Source organism: Rhynchophorus ferrugineus, unplaced genomic scaffold (assembly GCF_030347505.1).
Source record: "Rhynchophorus ferrugineus isolate W39M unplaced genomic scaffold, kcgeb_rfMv2 rfM3, whole genome shotgun sequence".
Lineage (NCBI taxonomy): Eukaryota > Metazoa > Arthropoda > Insecta > Coleoptera > Curculionidae > Rhynchophorus > Rhynchophorus ferrugineus.
Window position 1 is genome coordinate 56,162,997 of NW_027472582.1, and position 14,268 is coordinate 56,177,264.

The 14,268-nt window shown below is 31.6% G+C and overlaps 1 protein-coding gene across 2 annotated transcripts in view; it reads right to left on the bottom strand.

Annotated features, from left to right (window-relative positions):
- Positions 1–9,318, bottom strand: part of LOC143194225 (inter-alpha-trypsin inhibitor heavy chain H1) — a 52,375-nt gene extending 43,057 nt beyond the window's left edge. For both annotated transcript variants that reach the window (XM_076400851.1, XM_076400850.1), the window contains exon 1: positions 9,234–9,318. The gene's annotated coding sequence lies outside the window, so the exon portion shown is untranslated. The remainder of the gene's footprint in view (positions 1–9,233) is intronic.
- Between the last annotated feature and the right edge of the window lie 4,950 nt (positions 9,319–14,268).

Here is a 14,268-nt window from a genome sequence, read left to right on the forward strand (position 1 = left end):
GCCCTCATTTAGAGAAAACTTAGACCAAAATATCTCTCTAAACTTACCGTTACAAACTGAAATGGATATAGAAATAGCAGCAATAAATCTTACAAAAAATATACAGGAAGCAGCATATTCCGCGACTCCCAACAGTGAAACATTTCCAAGAAAAAATACACATATATCATGTACAATACAGAAAAAGATAGCAGAAAAAAGAAAGTTACGACGAAATTGGCAACAGCAAAGGACTGAAGAGAATAAAAGAAAATTTAATAGGGCCATAAAAGAGCTGAGAGATATAATCCAAATCGAACAGAACCAAGGCATTCAAGAATACCTAGAAAACTTGACATCAACTGAGGCTACAGACTATTCGTTGTGGAAAGCAACAAAAAAGCTTAGGAGATCCCAGCAGCATAACCCACCTATTAAAACAAGCGAAAATAATTGGGCGAGAAGCAATAAAGAGAAGGCCGACATTTTCTCAAAACACTTAAAAAATGTTTTTAAACCTTTCCAGTCTCAGCTACATAAAGATGACGAAAATAAAATTACTAGCTTTCTAGATTCGCCATTTCAAATGGATTTACCGCACGAGAAATTAACGGTCAAAAAAGTTAAACATACAATAATGAGAGAGATTAATATTAAAAAAGCTCCTGTTTATGACTTAATTACTGGCAAAATTTTAAAAGAACTATCAGAAAAGGCTATAAAACTATTAACATATATATTTAATGCTATGCTACGAATTAATTACTTCCCTAGTATCTGGAAAGTAGCTAAAATACTAATAATACTTAAACCAGGAAAAATACCAGAAGATGTGACCTCCTACCGACCTATAAGTTTATTACCAATAATCTCGAAAGTTTTCGAGAAATTATACATAAAAAAACTAAACTATATAATAGAAAAAAGAAAAATTATTCCAGAACATCAGTTTGGCTTTCGCAATAAGCATGGGACCATAGAACAAGTGCATAGACTTGTAAACCAAATAAACGCTGACCTAAATGCCAAAAGATATTGTTCGGCTGCTTTCCTAGACATATCTCAGGCTTTTGACAAAGTATGGCATACGGGCTTGCAGGTTAAACTAAAGAAACTTCTCCCTCATCCGGACTATCAGCTACTAAAATCGTATCTCACTGACAGATACATATTGTAAATCAAGGCGATGAATATACCGAACTAAATCCCATATATTCAGGAGTTCCGCAAGGTAGTGTACTGGGTCCAGTACTGTATCTTCTGTATACGGCTGATCTGCCCACCACAAAAATAACTACTGTGGCAACATATGCAGACGATACAGCAATCTTAGCATTCCATGAAGATCCAGTCACAGCATCAATAAACCTACAAACCCACCTGGAGCAAATACAATTATGGTTGAAGACATGGCGCATTAAAGCCAATGAATCAAAATCCACGCATATAACGTTTACCCTGCGTAGAAGAACATGTCCACCATGTAAATATCAATCATCGTCAACTCCCCCAAGCAGAGCATGTTAAATATCTTGGTATGCATTTAGATCGACGCCTAACCTGGAAGAAGCACATACTCTCTAAACGGAAACAACTAGGACTAAAATTATATCAAATGTATTGGCTCATTGGGCGCAAATCCAAGTTATCATTAGATAACAAGGTATTGCTGTATGAGTCTATACTCAAGCCCATTTGGACATATGGAATTTAACTATGGGGTACCGCTAGCAAATCTAATATATCCATCATTCAACGGTTCCAAAATAAGGTGTTGCGTGTCATTGTTGATGCTCCGTACTATATTTCAAATAAAGTGATACAACGCGATATTCCTCTAGAACCTATAACGAGTGTAATCCAACGTGTTTGTGTGAAGTACTTCGAAAGAGTGTCAGTGCATCCCAATGTACTCGCTAATCAGCTAAATATGCGACGTGATAGTGAAGTGCGTAGACTAAAACGTTTAACACCACCTGATCTGATTACTGGACATATATAGACTTTAGAATAAGCTTTAGAATAAGACTAATTAATTAAGATAATATTTTATACAGAAGATTGCTTAATGAAGTGATTTTCTACATGCCATGTATATATAATATAAACAGAAGAAATACTTATTGCCAATAGGGCAGATTGTGGAAAAAATGTGCATCGCAAAATACAAACGCCATAACCTTGCCAGTCGACTGTTGCGTTTTCCCACGCTTTGGAGCGGGTTCATCGTGTGCAGTCCACTCAGATTGGACTTCAGAGTGAAATGATAAAGCCATGTTTCATCTATTATCACATATCGACGCAAAAACTTGGGTTTATTACGCATAATTATCTTCAAACACAGCTCCGAATCATCAACTCGTCGTTGCTTTTGGTCAAAAGTGTGCTCGCGTGGCATCCACTTTGCACAGAGCTTTACCCAAATATTCGTGAATGATATGATGTACACGTTCAGTTGATATCTTTAGAGTGTCTACTATTTCAATCAATTTCAATTTACGGTCATTTAAAATCATTTTGTGGGCTTTTTAAATGTTTTCGTCGGTAGCAACCTCTTTGGGGAGTCCAGTGCGTTCACCGTCTTCGGTGATCAATTCACCAGGTCTAAACGTAGCATACCAATCCTTGATTCAAGTTTTTGTTTCAACTGTATTTTTCCCTTCAAGAAGCAATATTTTATCAAAACACGAAATTCTTTTTTATCCATTTTTTTCACAATAACAAAAGTTGCTTCACTCAAAATGCTATAATTCATAAACTGCTGCCAAATTTTTACACGCATTTTTTGAGGGTTAAGGTAACTAAAGAACATATGAATTTAAATCTAGTAGCGCCATCTCTGTGTCAAGCCGGCGACTTTTCAAATGATCTGTTATAATAAGAGAAGAACTGAAATAATAAATAAAAGTAAAATCAATACAACATAAATAAATATTATATATTTTAAATATAGTTCGGTCCCGACCTTCATAGAGTCAAGACTTGTTTTTTCCTTCCCGAAAACGAGTCTCCGTAAAAATCAAATAAAAGTACATCTATATGTCTTTACGGTCAACTTCGGTTAACTGTTTCGAAGAACTCCTAGATACGGGTACGGTGAAACGGCCAACCCAAAGTGAAGTAAATACGTGATCTCAAATAAAAGACGTCCCGCGTTTTCCAAAATGTGAAAAAAGTGAAAGTTAGTGAAAAAAATATTTAATTATAACAATACAACCTAATGGATTTAAATATATTACTGAAATAAAACGAAGAATTAAGAACGAATAACAAGCGTCTAAACCAACAACTGTTGCAATGAACTAAGGATATGGCTGCTATCCGTTTGCAACTGCAAGGTCACACGCAAGATACACCAAAAAGGCATACTAATTATGCAGAAGACTATTACACTGATAAAGATGAACTAATATTAAAGGCCGGGGAACAATCTAATTCTGGGAAATGTTTTAAATTTCCCATAAGCTTCACACAGTATTCGGTGACCTTCAGTCGCCTATTTCTAACACTAACAGTGTTATCCTGTATCAAAGCGTATGCGAAAGTGTATCGATCGTCGTGGCGAGTACTTTGAAAAACAATAAAAATATATTCGCAGCTTAACTATTAACTCCTGCGGAAATTTGTTTACGAGAGAAGACTGCGTCATCGATTCTCAGTTGAAAGGACCTATCGTCCAAGTATGAATCTATGAGAGAGATTAGGTCATTCGGTAGACCAAGCTGTTTCTCTTTGAATATTAAACAGTAGTGCCATACTTGATCGAAAGCTTTGGAAACATCTAAAAAGATGGCTCTAGTTTTTCGACCTTAATGCCTGGTGGATTGTTGTTGCGACGCGGGCAGCTTAATAAAGGCTTAAATGTTTGGCAAGGAAACCGAATTGTTCGTTCGGGATTTTGTGGTTTATGGCTAGTTTGGGAAATGAATTAATCAGGCTGATGGGCCAGTAGTCAGATGAATTGGTCTGGGCTTTCTTTTTTGGAATTACAGCGATAAACGCATGTTTCCAGTTCTTTCCAGCTCTAGGGAAATGCTTTAACCTCAGTTCAAGTTCTGATAGTTGTTTGCTAGTGAGGTTTATCAGATGGTTTGCTTTTATTCGGTCTCGGCCTGGAGCTTTTTTAGAAGACAAAAGTTTTGTGGAGAGTTGAAGCTCTCTGGGAGAGACTATGCTCTTCAGAAGATAAACTGACTGAAAGTCTCTTTAGAGAGGGAATAGATGACACATACTGAAGTGAAGCTTCAACATGAAGTTGATTACAAATGTACCCAACGCGATTAATTCACAGCAATAACGCCATCTGTTGTAAATTCTTTAAAATAAATTTATAGACCCGATAATTGTAATGTGTTCAGAAAAATCTTTATGAACAATTATTTTTATTGACTTTAACCGAAGTAAGAAACAAGAAGTATAAAAAGAGGAAGAAGTCAGAAGTGACACCTTCGCTAATCACAAAAGGTGTTATAATTATTAAAAAAAGAAGCAAGAAGACAAAATCCCTCTGCCCCCTCCGATCAAGGTAAGCAATGTTGGCAATTTTCATTTATTTATTTATCACAATTAAAGGGAGTAGCTACTAAGTGCAGTTCAAAGCTTTATCTAACGATGATATTAACGTTACCCTTAATAATGAGATGGATTACAGGAATGTAAAAAAACATCTCAATAAGATGAAGAAAAACAATTCATTCAGTAAACTCGAATAACACACATCAGTTAAAAAATGATAAGTGGTACAGAGTCGTCATTAGAGGACTACCGTCCACAACAAATCAAGACGATATTAAATCAGAATTACGGGATTACGGGCTTACGGGCACGAAGTGGCGACCGTCACGCCTATAGCGAATAAGACAACTAATGTAAATGGTGATAAACAAATTAAACTTTTCCGTTGTTTTACGTAGATGTGATACAAAACGAAAATAATAAAAATATAAATGAGATAAATTATTTAGTAGACTCTAGGATAAAAGTGGAACCTCCGAAGAAAAATATACCACAATGCACAAACTGTCAACATCTTGGACATACTAAAAATTTTGCAGTAGGGAAGCAAGATGTGTGAAATGTGCCGGTAAACATCACACAACTCAGTGCAGAAAACAACGCAATAGCGTAGCAACATGCGTGTTATGCAAAAAATGTATATCAAAAAAGTAAAATAAAAGGTTCCATAATGGGTTCGACGCAACGATAAAAAAGCTGAATTGTTCGCACAATACTTAGCTAACATATTTCAACCTAATGATATAGAATCAACCATGGATACATCTTCTGTTTATCAAACCGATGTAGATTTAAATCTAATTTCTCCACTGGAACTTGATTGGAACTGAACTTGATTCTTGGCACAAATAATTATGCTCAAAAAATCTGACAAACCTACAGAACAAGTCGAATCTTACGTGCCAATTTCGTTGCTGCCTGCAATATCAAAGCTATTTGAGAAACTAATATTTAAACGTATTAAAAATTTTGTAATACCACATTTCCAGTTTGGTTTCCGAAATCACCACTCAACAATCGATGAAAAAGCGTTTGAGGAAAAGAAATACTGCCCTGCAATATTTGGCATTTGGGATTAATCTTTAAGATGAGCAAATTGTAAGGTAGTATCTTAGGACCTCTCCTGTATCTGCTCTACACTGCTGACATTCCAACAAAAAGTGAAACACCACTTGGAACCTTTGCTGATGACACAATTATTATGGCAAACGACATATCTGTGGCTAGGGCAGTAGAAAAAGTACAAATGGCAGTCAACAAAATCTACAAATGGACTAAAGATTGGAAAATTCAACTTAATAGCTCCAAATCTGTTCATGTTAATTTTGCATTGCGACGAAATAATAAAAATTCATCACTCAATGAATGCCCGATCCCTCAAACAGAATCAGCTAAATACCTCGGCATCCATCTTAACGGTAGATTAAATTGGAAACATCATGTTAGATAAAAAGCAATACACATTAGAACCAAAATAAAACAACTATACTAGTTAGTCGGAAGATACTCTCAACGTGATCTAAAATCAAAGAGATTGATTTATAAGACAATCATAAAACCAATTTGGACCTAAGGGGTAATATGGGGTTGCACTAAAAATTCAAATCAACTAGTCATCCAACGCTGTCAAAACAAGGTTCTTCGATTGATTATCAATGCCTACGTACCAACGAAGAACTGCACGATGACCTGGAAATCAAATGGATTTGCGAAGTTATCCAAGATTTCGCCTTGAAACACGAAGGAAGATTACTAAATCATACTAACGTGGAAGCTATAGAACTGCTGAACAGCGCGCAGGATGTCAAAAGATTGAAGCGAGCCAAACCATACGAATTTATATAAAGCGCATACCTTTATTGTAAACTATAGTTAAGTTATTATAATTTCTTAAATGAAGAATACATATTGATGTATTTTCTCGCACTCGTCTTGCTTATGAATTAATCCAAGTACAAATAAAATGTAATAATAAATTAATTTATAATTAAGATTGTACTAAGCGTATCTAATAAAAATGTTATCAAAAAAAAATTAATATACCAATGTAACAAGTGTAATATATAACACCGCCGACAAGTATAAAAATAAAGGTAAAATATAAAAATAAATAGATAATTAAAATTAACATAAAAACAGATATAAAATAATAATAATGTAAAAATAATGATTCCTACATAATATATTAATATATTGAGACAAAACCAGTAGGTAAAATATAACGTAAAAGTTATACAGATAAAATAGTCTGGTTTCTCCAAAACAAAATTAAATATGAGATAATATATTAAATAGAATATTGTAAATGAATTTCATGTAAATAATTGAAAAGTATCAATGCGGTTTTGTAGTAAAGAGATTTTTAAGATTTCTGGGTATATTATGCCTATCTCAAATGGAGAGGACTTTCATATGATAATAAAACATGTACTTTATGTGTATCGCCGAAGCAAGTACTGTTGTGTATTAAGATACACTTAAATAAATATATTCCGTAGTAGTTTAATATTCTTGCCAAATAATAATGTATGCTTGCACCTGTATAATAAAGATGTTAGGTAGCGTTGGGAACTTTGGATTGACATTGATTATCGACTGTTTAGTAACTGACTACTTTTTACTATCTTACCACTTATTATACCACTTTTTACTAGTGACTGTTTCAGTCGACTGTTTTCAGTCGCGATTTTCGGTTCGACTAATTTTATTACTATTCACTATCAACTGTTTTAGTCTGTAGTAATAAATAAGAATATATTGTATATTAATATAGCAGAATTGTAGAACAATATTTTTCAAGATACTTAATGTAATAGCGTTAAGTTACTGTTATTTTATATATTAAGATATACGAAATATGGGAACAAAAACACAACAAAATGTGTAGAACTCCTCATAGAAATAAAAACACAACTCAAACTTCTAATTGAAAAAAGTAACTTCATTGACTATGTTCACTGTCAGAGTTCGTGGAATCATAAACACTAATCACATCAGAAACGCATTTAATGTGAGTCCGTTCTCACATTTCTGGCACATTTTGCCCATTATTCTATAGAATGATGTTCATTAGACTGGGGAATAATTGCTGACTGAATTATATAAACTTAAAAGAGTAGGTCATCTTTAAAACATTTATATTCCGTATATTAAAGTTCCAACGGGTTGGAGCGCCGTGGGGATCCTTCCGTTCACAATTTTGTTCAACACTTCTACTCACGAGAGTGAATTATTAAAAAAAGGCAGGAATGTCTTGTATGTTATCAAAAAATACACGTACTTGCTTATTTGTGGAAGCAGCTTTAGACATAATCAAATATAATTGGTACGCATAACTTTGTGCGATCAGTTTGTTGAGTGAATTTTGAATTAAAGGATCTATATATCTTTTACTTCAATTTTTTTAATTAGTATTTCTGTATCACATTTTTCAGGAATTAACTAGTTCTAAAAATGCTCAAAAAAGTTATTTTTTATTCATGACAAACTTGAATCATACTGTAACATACCGTTCTGCATTTCTTTGAAGGTGTCTTTAAATAGCGAAACATTCTTTACGTGCTCACTTGGAGTTGCGTCTAGTTCAGCCGAAAAATATTACGAAAACCGACGAAATATCTCCGAATTTTGGAAAATATCGCTATCTTCATGTCCCCGAATTGCCAATTCGACGCTCCACAAAATTTAATGCAATTTATTATTTTTGATAAAACCTATTCTTCGACACATTTTATTATGTCCTTATACATTTATCCAATACGCAGAATCTATTGAGCCATAATATTAGTTGAGCCTAGTAATGCAAAATTCCTTACAATTATGAAGATGGAGTTTTCTTGTTTCTCTTGAACAAGTGAGAGTTCCGAAGAGCTATCATGGGATATTTAGTTTAAAAAAATGTAACAAAACACCACTAGTTTTATATTTAGTTCAAAATAACATTAGAGGTATATAGGAAAAGAACGCGTTTGGTAATATTGTAATTTCTAATAAAATGTTAATTCGGACCAAGTCAAGATAAGAGGTCTATACATTTTGTGGATATTAATGTCAAATGTTAAGAGAATGTACTATTCACTACCAACCAACAAGCTACTGCTTAAAGTAGTGACTATACTCATTCTCGTAGAACAGTAACATACCAAGAAGAAATAGACAGAAAAACCAAAAAATATATAATTAGATAACATAAGAAAAACAAGGAAAATAATATTCTGCGAGAATATTGCTTATTGTTCCCAATATTATTGGTTATCAAAATCAATAAAACGTAAATTATTAATTATTGCACAGCTAATTATCATATTAATCCAAATTTCAAATATCAATTAATAATGACATTTTGAAGCCATCGTTAATTTTTAAAATTACTTTAAGTAAGTTATCTTTAGTTTGTAGAACCAAAATAAATTTGAATATAATCCAGAGAATTATAAAAACAGGATATTGGAAATATAATCATGAAACAATATACAATAGATAGCTAAAATTAAAATAATGTTTTTAAATTATTTCCTCCAATTCCATAACAAAAATAATTTATAATTCTTAAAGGTATGGCGGTGGAATGTTGTACATATAAAAAATATTTGTATTTGCATGAAATTAATATCATATAAATACCATCGAATATAGGACAAGTAAAACGTGAACTGAAGCAAACTCAAAATATTTAGCATATAAAATAACTAAAATTAAATATTTAGTTAACGTGTTAACAGATATAATTTGCAACTTACCGTTTTTTTCTCCAAGTTGAAATTCAATATAAATAATACAGCCCAAATCTCAATTCCGACATGCAAGATGATCAAAATACCGACAACAACTATTTATAATTCAAGCAAGTTCGAATATATGAAGAATTTTATTTTTTCATACATTTCAGTGGTGTAAAAATGCAGATTTCTTCACTACATATTTAATAGGATAATTCTAGAATACATTGTATAGAATTCTTCCAATAAATACTATGAAAATATTTGAAGTGCCACCTTTTATTAATTGTACAACATACAGCATTGACGAATATGAAAAAGAATTGACGCCGGTTTGTTAATCATAACAGCCAAGGAAACAAGGGATATACATTTATTTTTGTGATGTTTTTAAATTAAATGCATCTGTGTTCTGAAATTACTCAATAGAAAATAAAGTATATACGACATGTACTTGTAAATAAAAAGCACCGAAAAATAAATCATTAAATCAAATGTAAAAAGATAGAACAACAAAATCATCACCAATTCAATTAAAAAGTATCTAGTGTCAAGAAAACGTTAAATTCAAAAAAAAACTGTTAGGCAAAAGTGATTATTTCTGATTTCAAAAAGTCTTCTATATAATATATATATATATATATATATATATATATATATATATATATATATATATACATGTATATATAATGAATTTCTAGGTTCAATAAATGTATATAAATTTATATTTTAAGTTAAGAGGTACTCGTTTGTTAAAAAAAGGGACATGGCACAATATTTTTAATTTATTAAAAGTATAATTAAATTATATAATATATATAGATGACGCTATAACCGTCCATTCAAATAGTGATTAGATTTATTAATTATTATTTATTATTAAATTATGGCCAATAGGTTTCATTAGGTAATTTTCTATTTCTGACAGATATTGGGTAAGTGGTAGTGTGTTTAACAGTCTAGCTTTTGTTTCGCACAATATTAATATACCTGCACCCATATCCAATACACTGTTTTTTTGTTTACACATTATACACTTTTTGACATTCCACATATTTAATATACTCAAATGTCTATAAACATTATCTGGAAATGCTGGCCTTGGGTTGTAGAACATGCTTTTGTTCTGATATTGTGTACAGTCTCTTCGTCCATGCCCATAGTGACTACATCATTGACATGTTTCATCAAATCTGTGATGTTTGGCATTAACAATATATATTTTTTTGTCTTGTTTGGCCCTGTACTTTATCATCTCTATTAGCCTTGATGGCATCATATATGGCTAGCAATTTTAGTAATTCAGGATCACTTGCTGGCATTCGGTAATTCGGTTTTTTACTTCATTATGTAATATATCATGTTTCACTAGGCTCAAAATAATATTTCAGATCGGATCAAACTGCTTGATGAGAGGACGAAATGATTTGTCAAATTCATTAAACATCCAAGCTAATATTCGCCAAGGAGATATCGACTCTCCTTTGGTTTTCAACATCGTAATGGATACAATTATTAGAAAAGTGTGTTACAACTCCTTGAGCAGTCTGTTGTTCGCTGATATCGCAAATCTCAACAGAATACTGTTAGAGCAAGTCAAGAAATTCTAAGTACTTGGGAACAGTAATACAGCAGAAGGAAGTGGCATATACCTCTAGTGATGAAGTAAAAAGACTAACCGATTCTCTAAAATTGCATGCAGTCCCCCGCTTTCGAACGCTTACACTGTCACACCTATAAGCTTTAGGTCTCAAATGATAATCTTTAGCAATTCTACCTCTTTACGTCCGAGCTCCTGTTAGATATTAAGTTATTTATTTTCGATACGACAATAAAACGAAGATTAAAATGATTTAAAAATGTTTGTCGAATACTCGGTGAACCAATTCCTCACATACCTCATAAAAAGCGATTTGAAAAATAGGAGACCAACATTTTTCGAGACAAAACAATTGCAATCGATCTGTAGTGATATTTAATAAGAAATTTTTGAAGATCTGCGACACCAAGAGTTACGTATTGGTTGATTATCTGCCCGAGCGCCAGCTAATCCTATGAACTAGGACATGAACTGCGTAAAATGTCAAACTCAAAATCATGTTTCAACTATCCTCATGCTGCCCTTCAAAAAAATATAGACAATGAAGATCACTCCTGTTTCTCAAAGCTTTTCCATCATATCGTCAATAAAATTAATAATATCCAAATAAATCAAAAAATATTATATAGTAATAGACATAACATTATATAGTAATAAATTCCGAGTATTTTCTGATATTATCACACGTTAACTCAAAATGAACTCTGAAATTATAAAATTGTACAACTAACACCGGCAAGCAGCCAACAATCCCTCTAAATTGTTTAAAAATGTAGTACGAGATGGAACGGTACCATTTATATGATATATTTATATTAGCCATATGTTGTCATCAGCAGCAATGGAAAATATTTTAATTAATTTTAAAGTAAATTTTTAAAGATATTTTTTATATTTATATTAATCACCGGATTAGAAAGCTTAGAAACTCTGTAACAAGCATCTTAAAAATGAAATAATATTCATCACGGTAATTTCCATCATCTAAAGTTTTAAATCAATTAATTTCAATCGATTAATAGAAAACTTTCGATAAATAAGTCATATTAATTATAGGAAAACTCTTATGAAAATTATATAAATGAAACTATTAATTTAGCTAGATAAATGTCAAAATCTATGGAATTTTACTGTTGTTTACAATTATTATTATATAACAAGATTATTATGTACAAAATAATCGTTGTAATAACTATATTAAAATAAACAAAAACCTTATTTATTATACCTGCTACACTTATTTTATATTCTATATATACACACACATATATATGTATATGTATATATATATATATATATATATATATATATATATATATATATATATATGTACATACCTGAACCTATTTATCTATTTACTATATTATTTTAACTACTACCAACTGACCACTTTGTTCAGCAATAACATTATACACAAATATCTGATTATTTTAGATAAACAATATGTGAAAACTGTGTATATGCCTTTGAAATTTGAGGTTTTCCCTCGAATTCCCCGGACTCCGCCGTTAGATCCTGACTTAATTCCAATGGGATCACCACGGAACAGCACTCGTTCGAATAAAATTTTTTTTTAATCGGTTCATAATTGACGCATATTGACATACATTAAAATATACACACAGTCGATCATAGAACCTCCTCCTTTTTTGTGAAGTCAGTTAAAATATGTCACATCGATATTTCCAGTTATATTTGGTTATAGTAGTTAAAATGGGAAGTTGTACCTCCTAATAGGGATACCCAATCAGTAGCTATCTTTGTTTAGGAGCAGAGCAATTATCCATTAATCCGAGCCAAATTCCCCAAAATGGGGAAAAAATTTGCTGATTCCCCCACAAATTTTTCTCAAAATTATTTTAAGAAATGAAACAAGTCTCAAGCGTTAAAATAATATTTATTTTTTATATTTTCATAATATTCCATAAAGTATAATGTTATGAATTATAATATTACACTTTTTCCATATCTTTTGCGAGCATTTTGCTTAGGTTAAACTTCACACGGCCGCGCTATTTCTTAATCCTTTCTCTTGTTACCATTAAAGACACTACAGAATCTGTATTTGCCGATTCCGGCTCACTTAAGTCAGCGGTTAAAATTTTAGCACACTTAGTCTTTAATAGAATGGACTCTATCGCACGGTTTACACACGCTTTTATTAAGATCCATCGAGTTTAAACTGGTGCAACGATTACGTGAATCTCCAAATAAAAGAACTCTTTAAATTTCAGTTGTTTATTTGAACTTCTCCTGAAGTGATCACCAACAAAAAAGCGAATGTCTCGAACATTTCGAAGTAATTTAATAACAAGCTTTTTTAGATGATAAAATTCAAGATACAAACATAGATACAAACAACCGTGTAAAAATTAACAATAATATCTTATGGATTTCTAATATAGTATTAAAGTATGAAAAGTACGGAAATATAGAGGGTCGTTCAATATCCATGAGTAACCTAAAAATGTTTTAAAATAATTACGTAGGTATTTGGAATTCTTGTATAAGTGTGGAATTCTTGACCGGGATTATCGATATTACATATAATGTTAAAATAAATTGTATTTAGTAACATTTTTGTTGAATTATTTTATTTAAATTAGAATTTTTTTGTATCTAAAAACCTAGCTAAACTAAAATTCAGAGTTGATGCGGCAACATTGTAATGTTTCGACGTCACAAATATCCATTACGTATTACTAAAAAAACTTTAAATAGACTATATACAGTTCGGGCAACGCTGATAAACATATTTATGATATATTTCGACCTTCTATAAATTACAAAGACGAGGATAAAAAACTCTTTATTCCCAATACACTACTGTCACTCTTTAAGAGGCTCCATATAAAATGAGCCAAAACATTTGCTTTAGACTAAATAACAGGAAACACTAGGATGATGTAGTATGAGAGTTGTCTTGTATGGACTATAATATTCTTCTGTATACCAAATATATTTTTCATAAATTTATAACGGTCTTGGTTATATCTTCTTGGTTAATTTATAGACAATAACCAGATTCGCTGCCGAGATATTGTATCACAGTACGCTTTTATATTTACTCAGAATCATGGCAGTCAACTCAATACTCTTCTATGTTAAAGAAACGTTACTCAAGATATTTGTCTTTAAATATTATTCTAAAATAACATTCTGTGTTTTTTTAATTCAAAACGCTCATATTATTGCTCGTTGTATCCAGTAAAACGCCTAGAGCTGCTACTAAATCTTTCTGCCGATCAATCTTGCCATATCCTGTAATTTTACAATTATTTCTAGTATTGTGCGATAAATGTAAGTATATGTCAATTTTAAATAGCTAGTAATTAAAGAACTAATTGATAGATTGAAATTATGTTTTATTTTATAATTAATTTAGAACTAGTTTTTGGTTCTATGGTAACTGGTTCTTTGCTGACTTATTGAGGAACCTGTACTTAGAAATTGGTA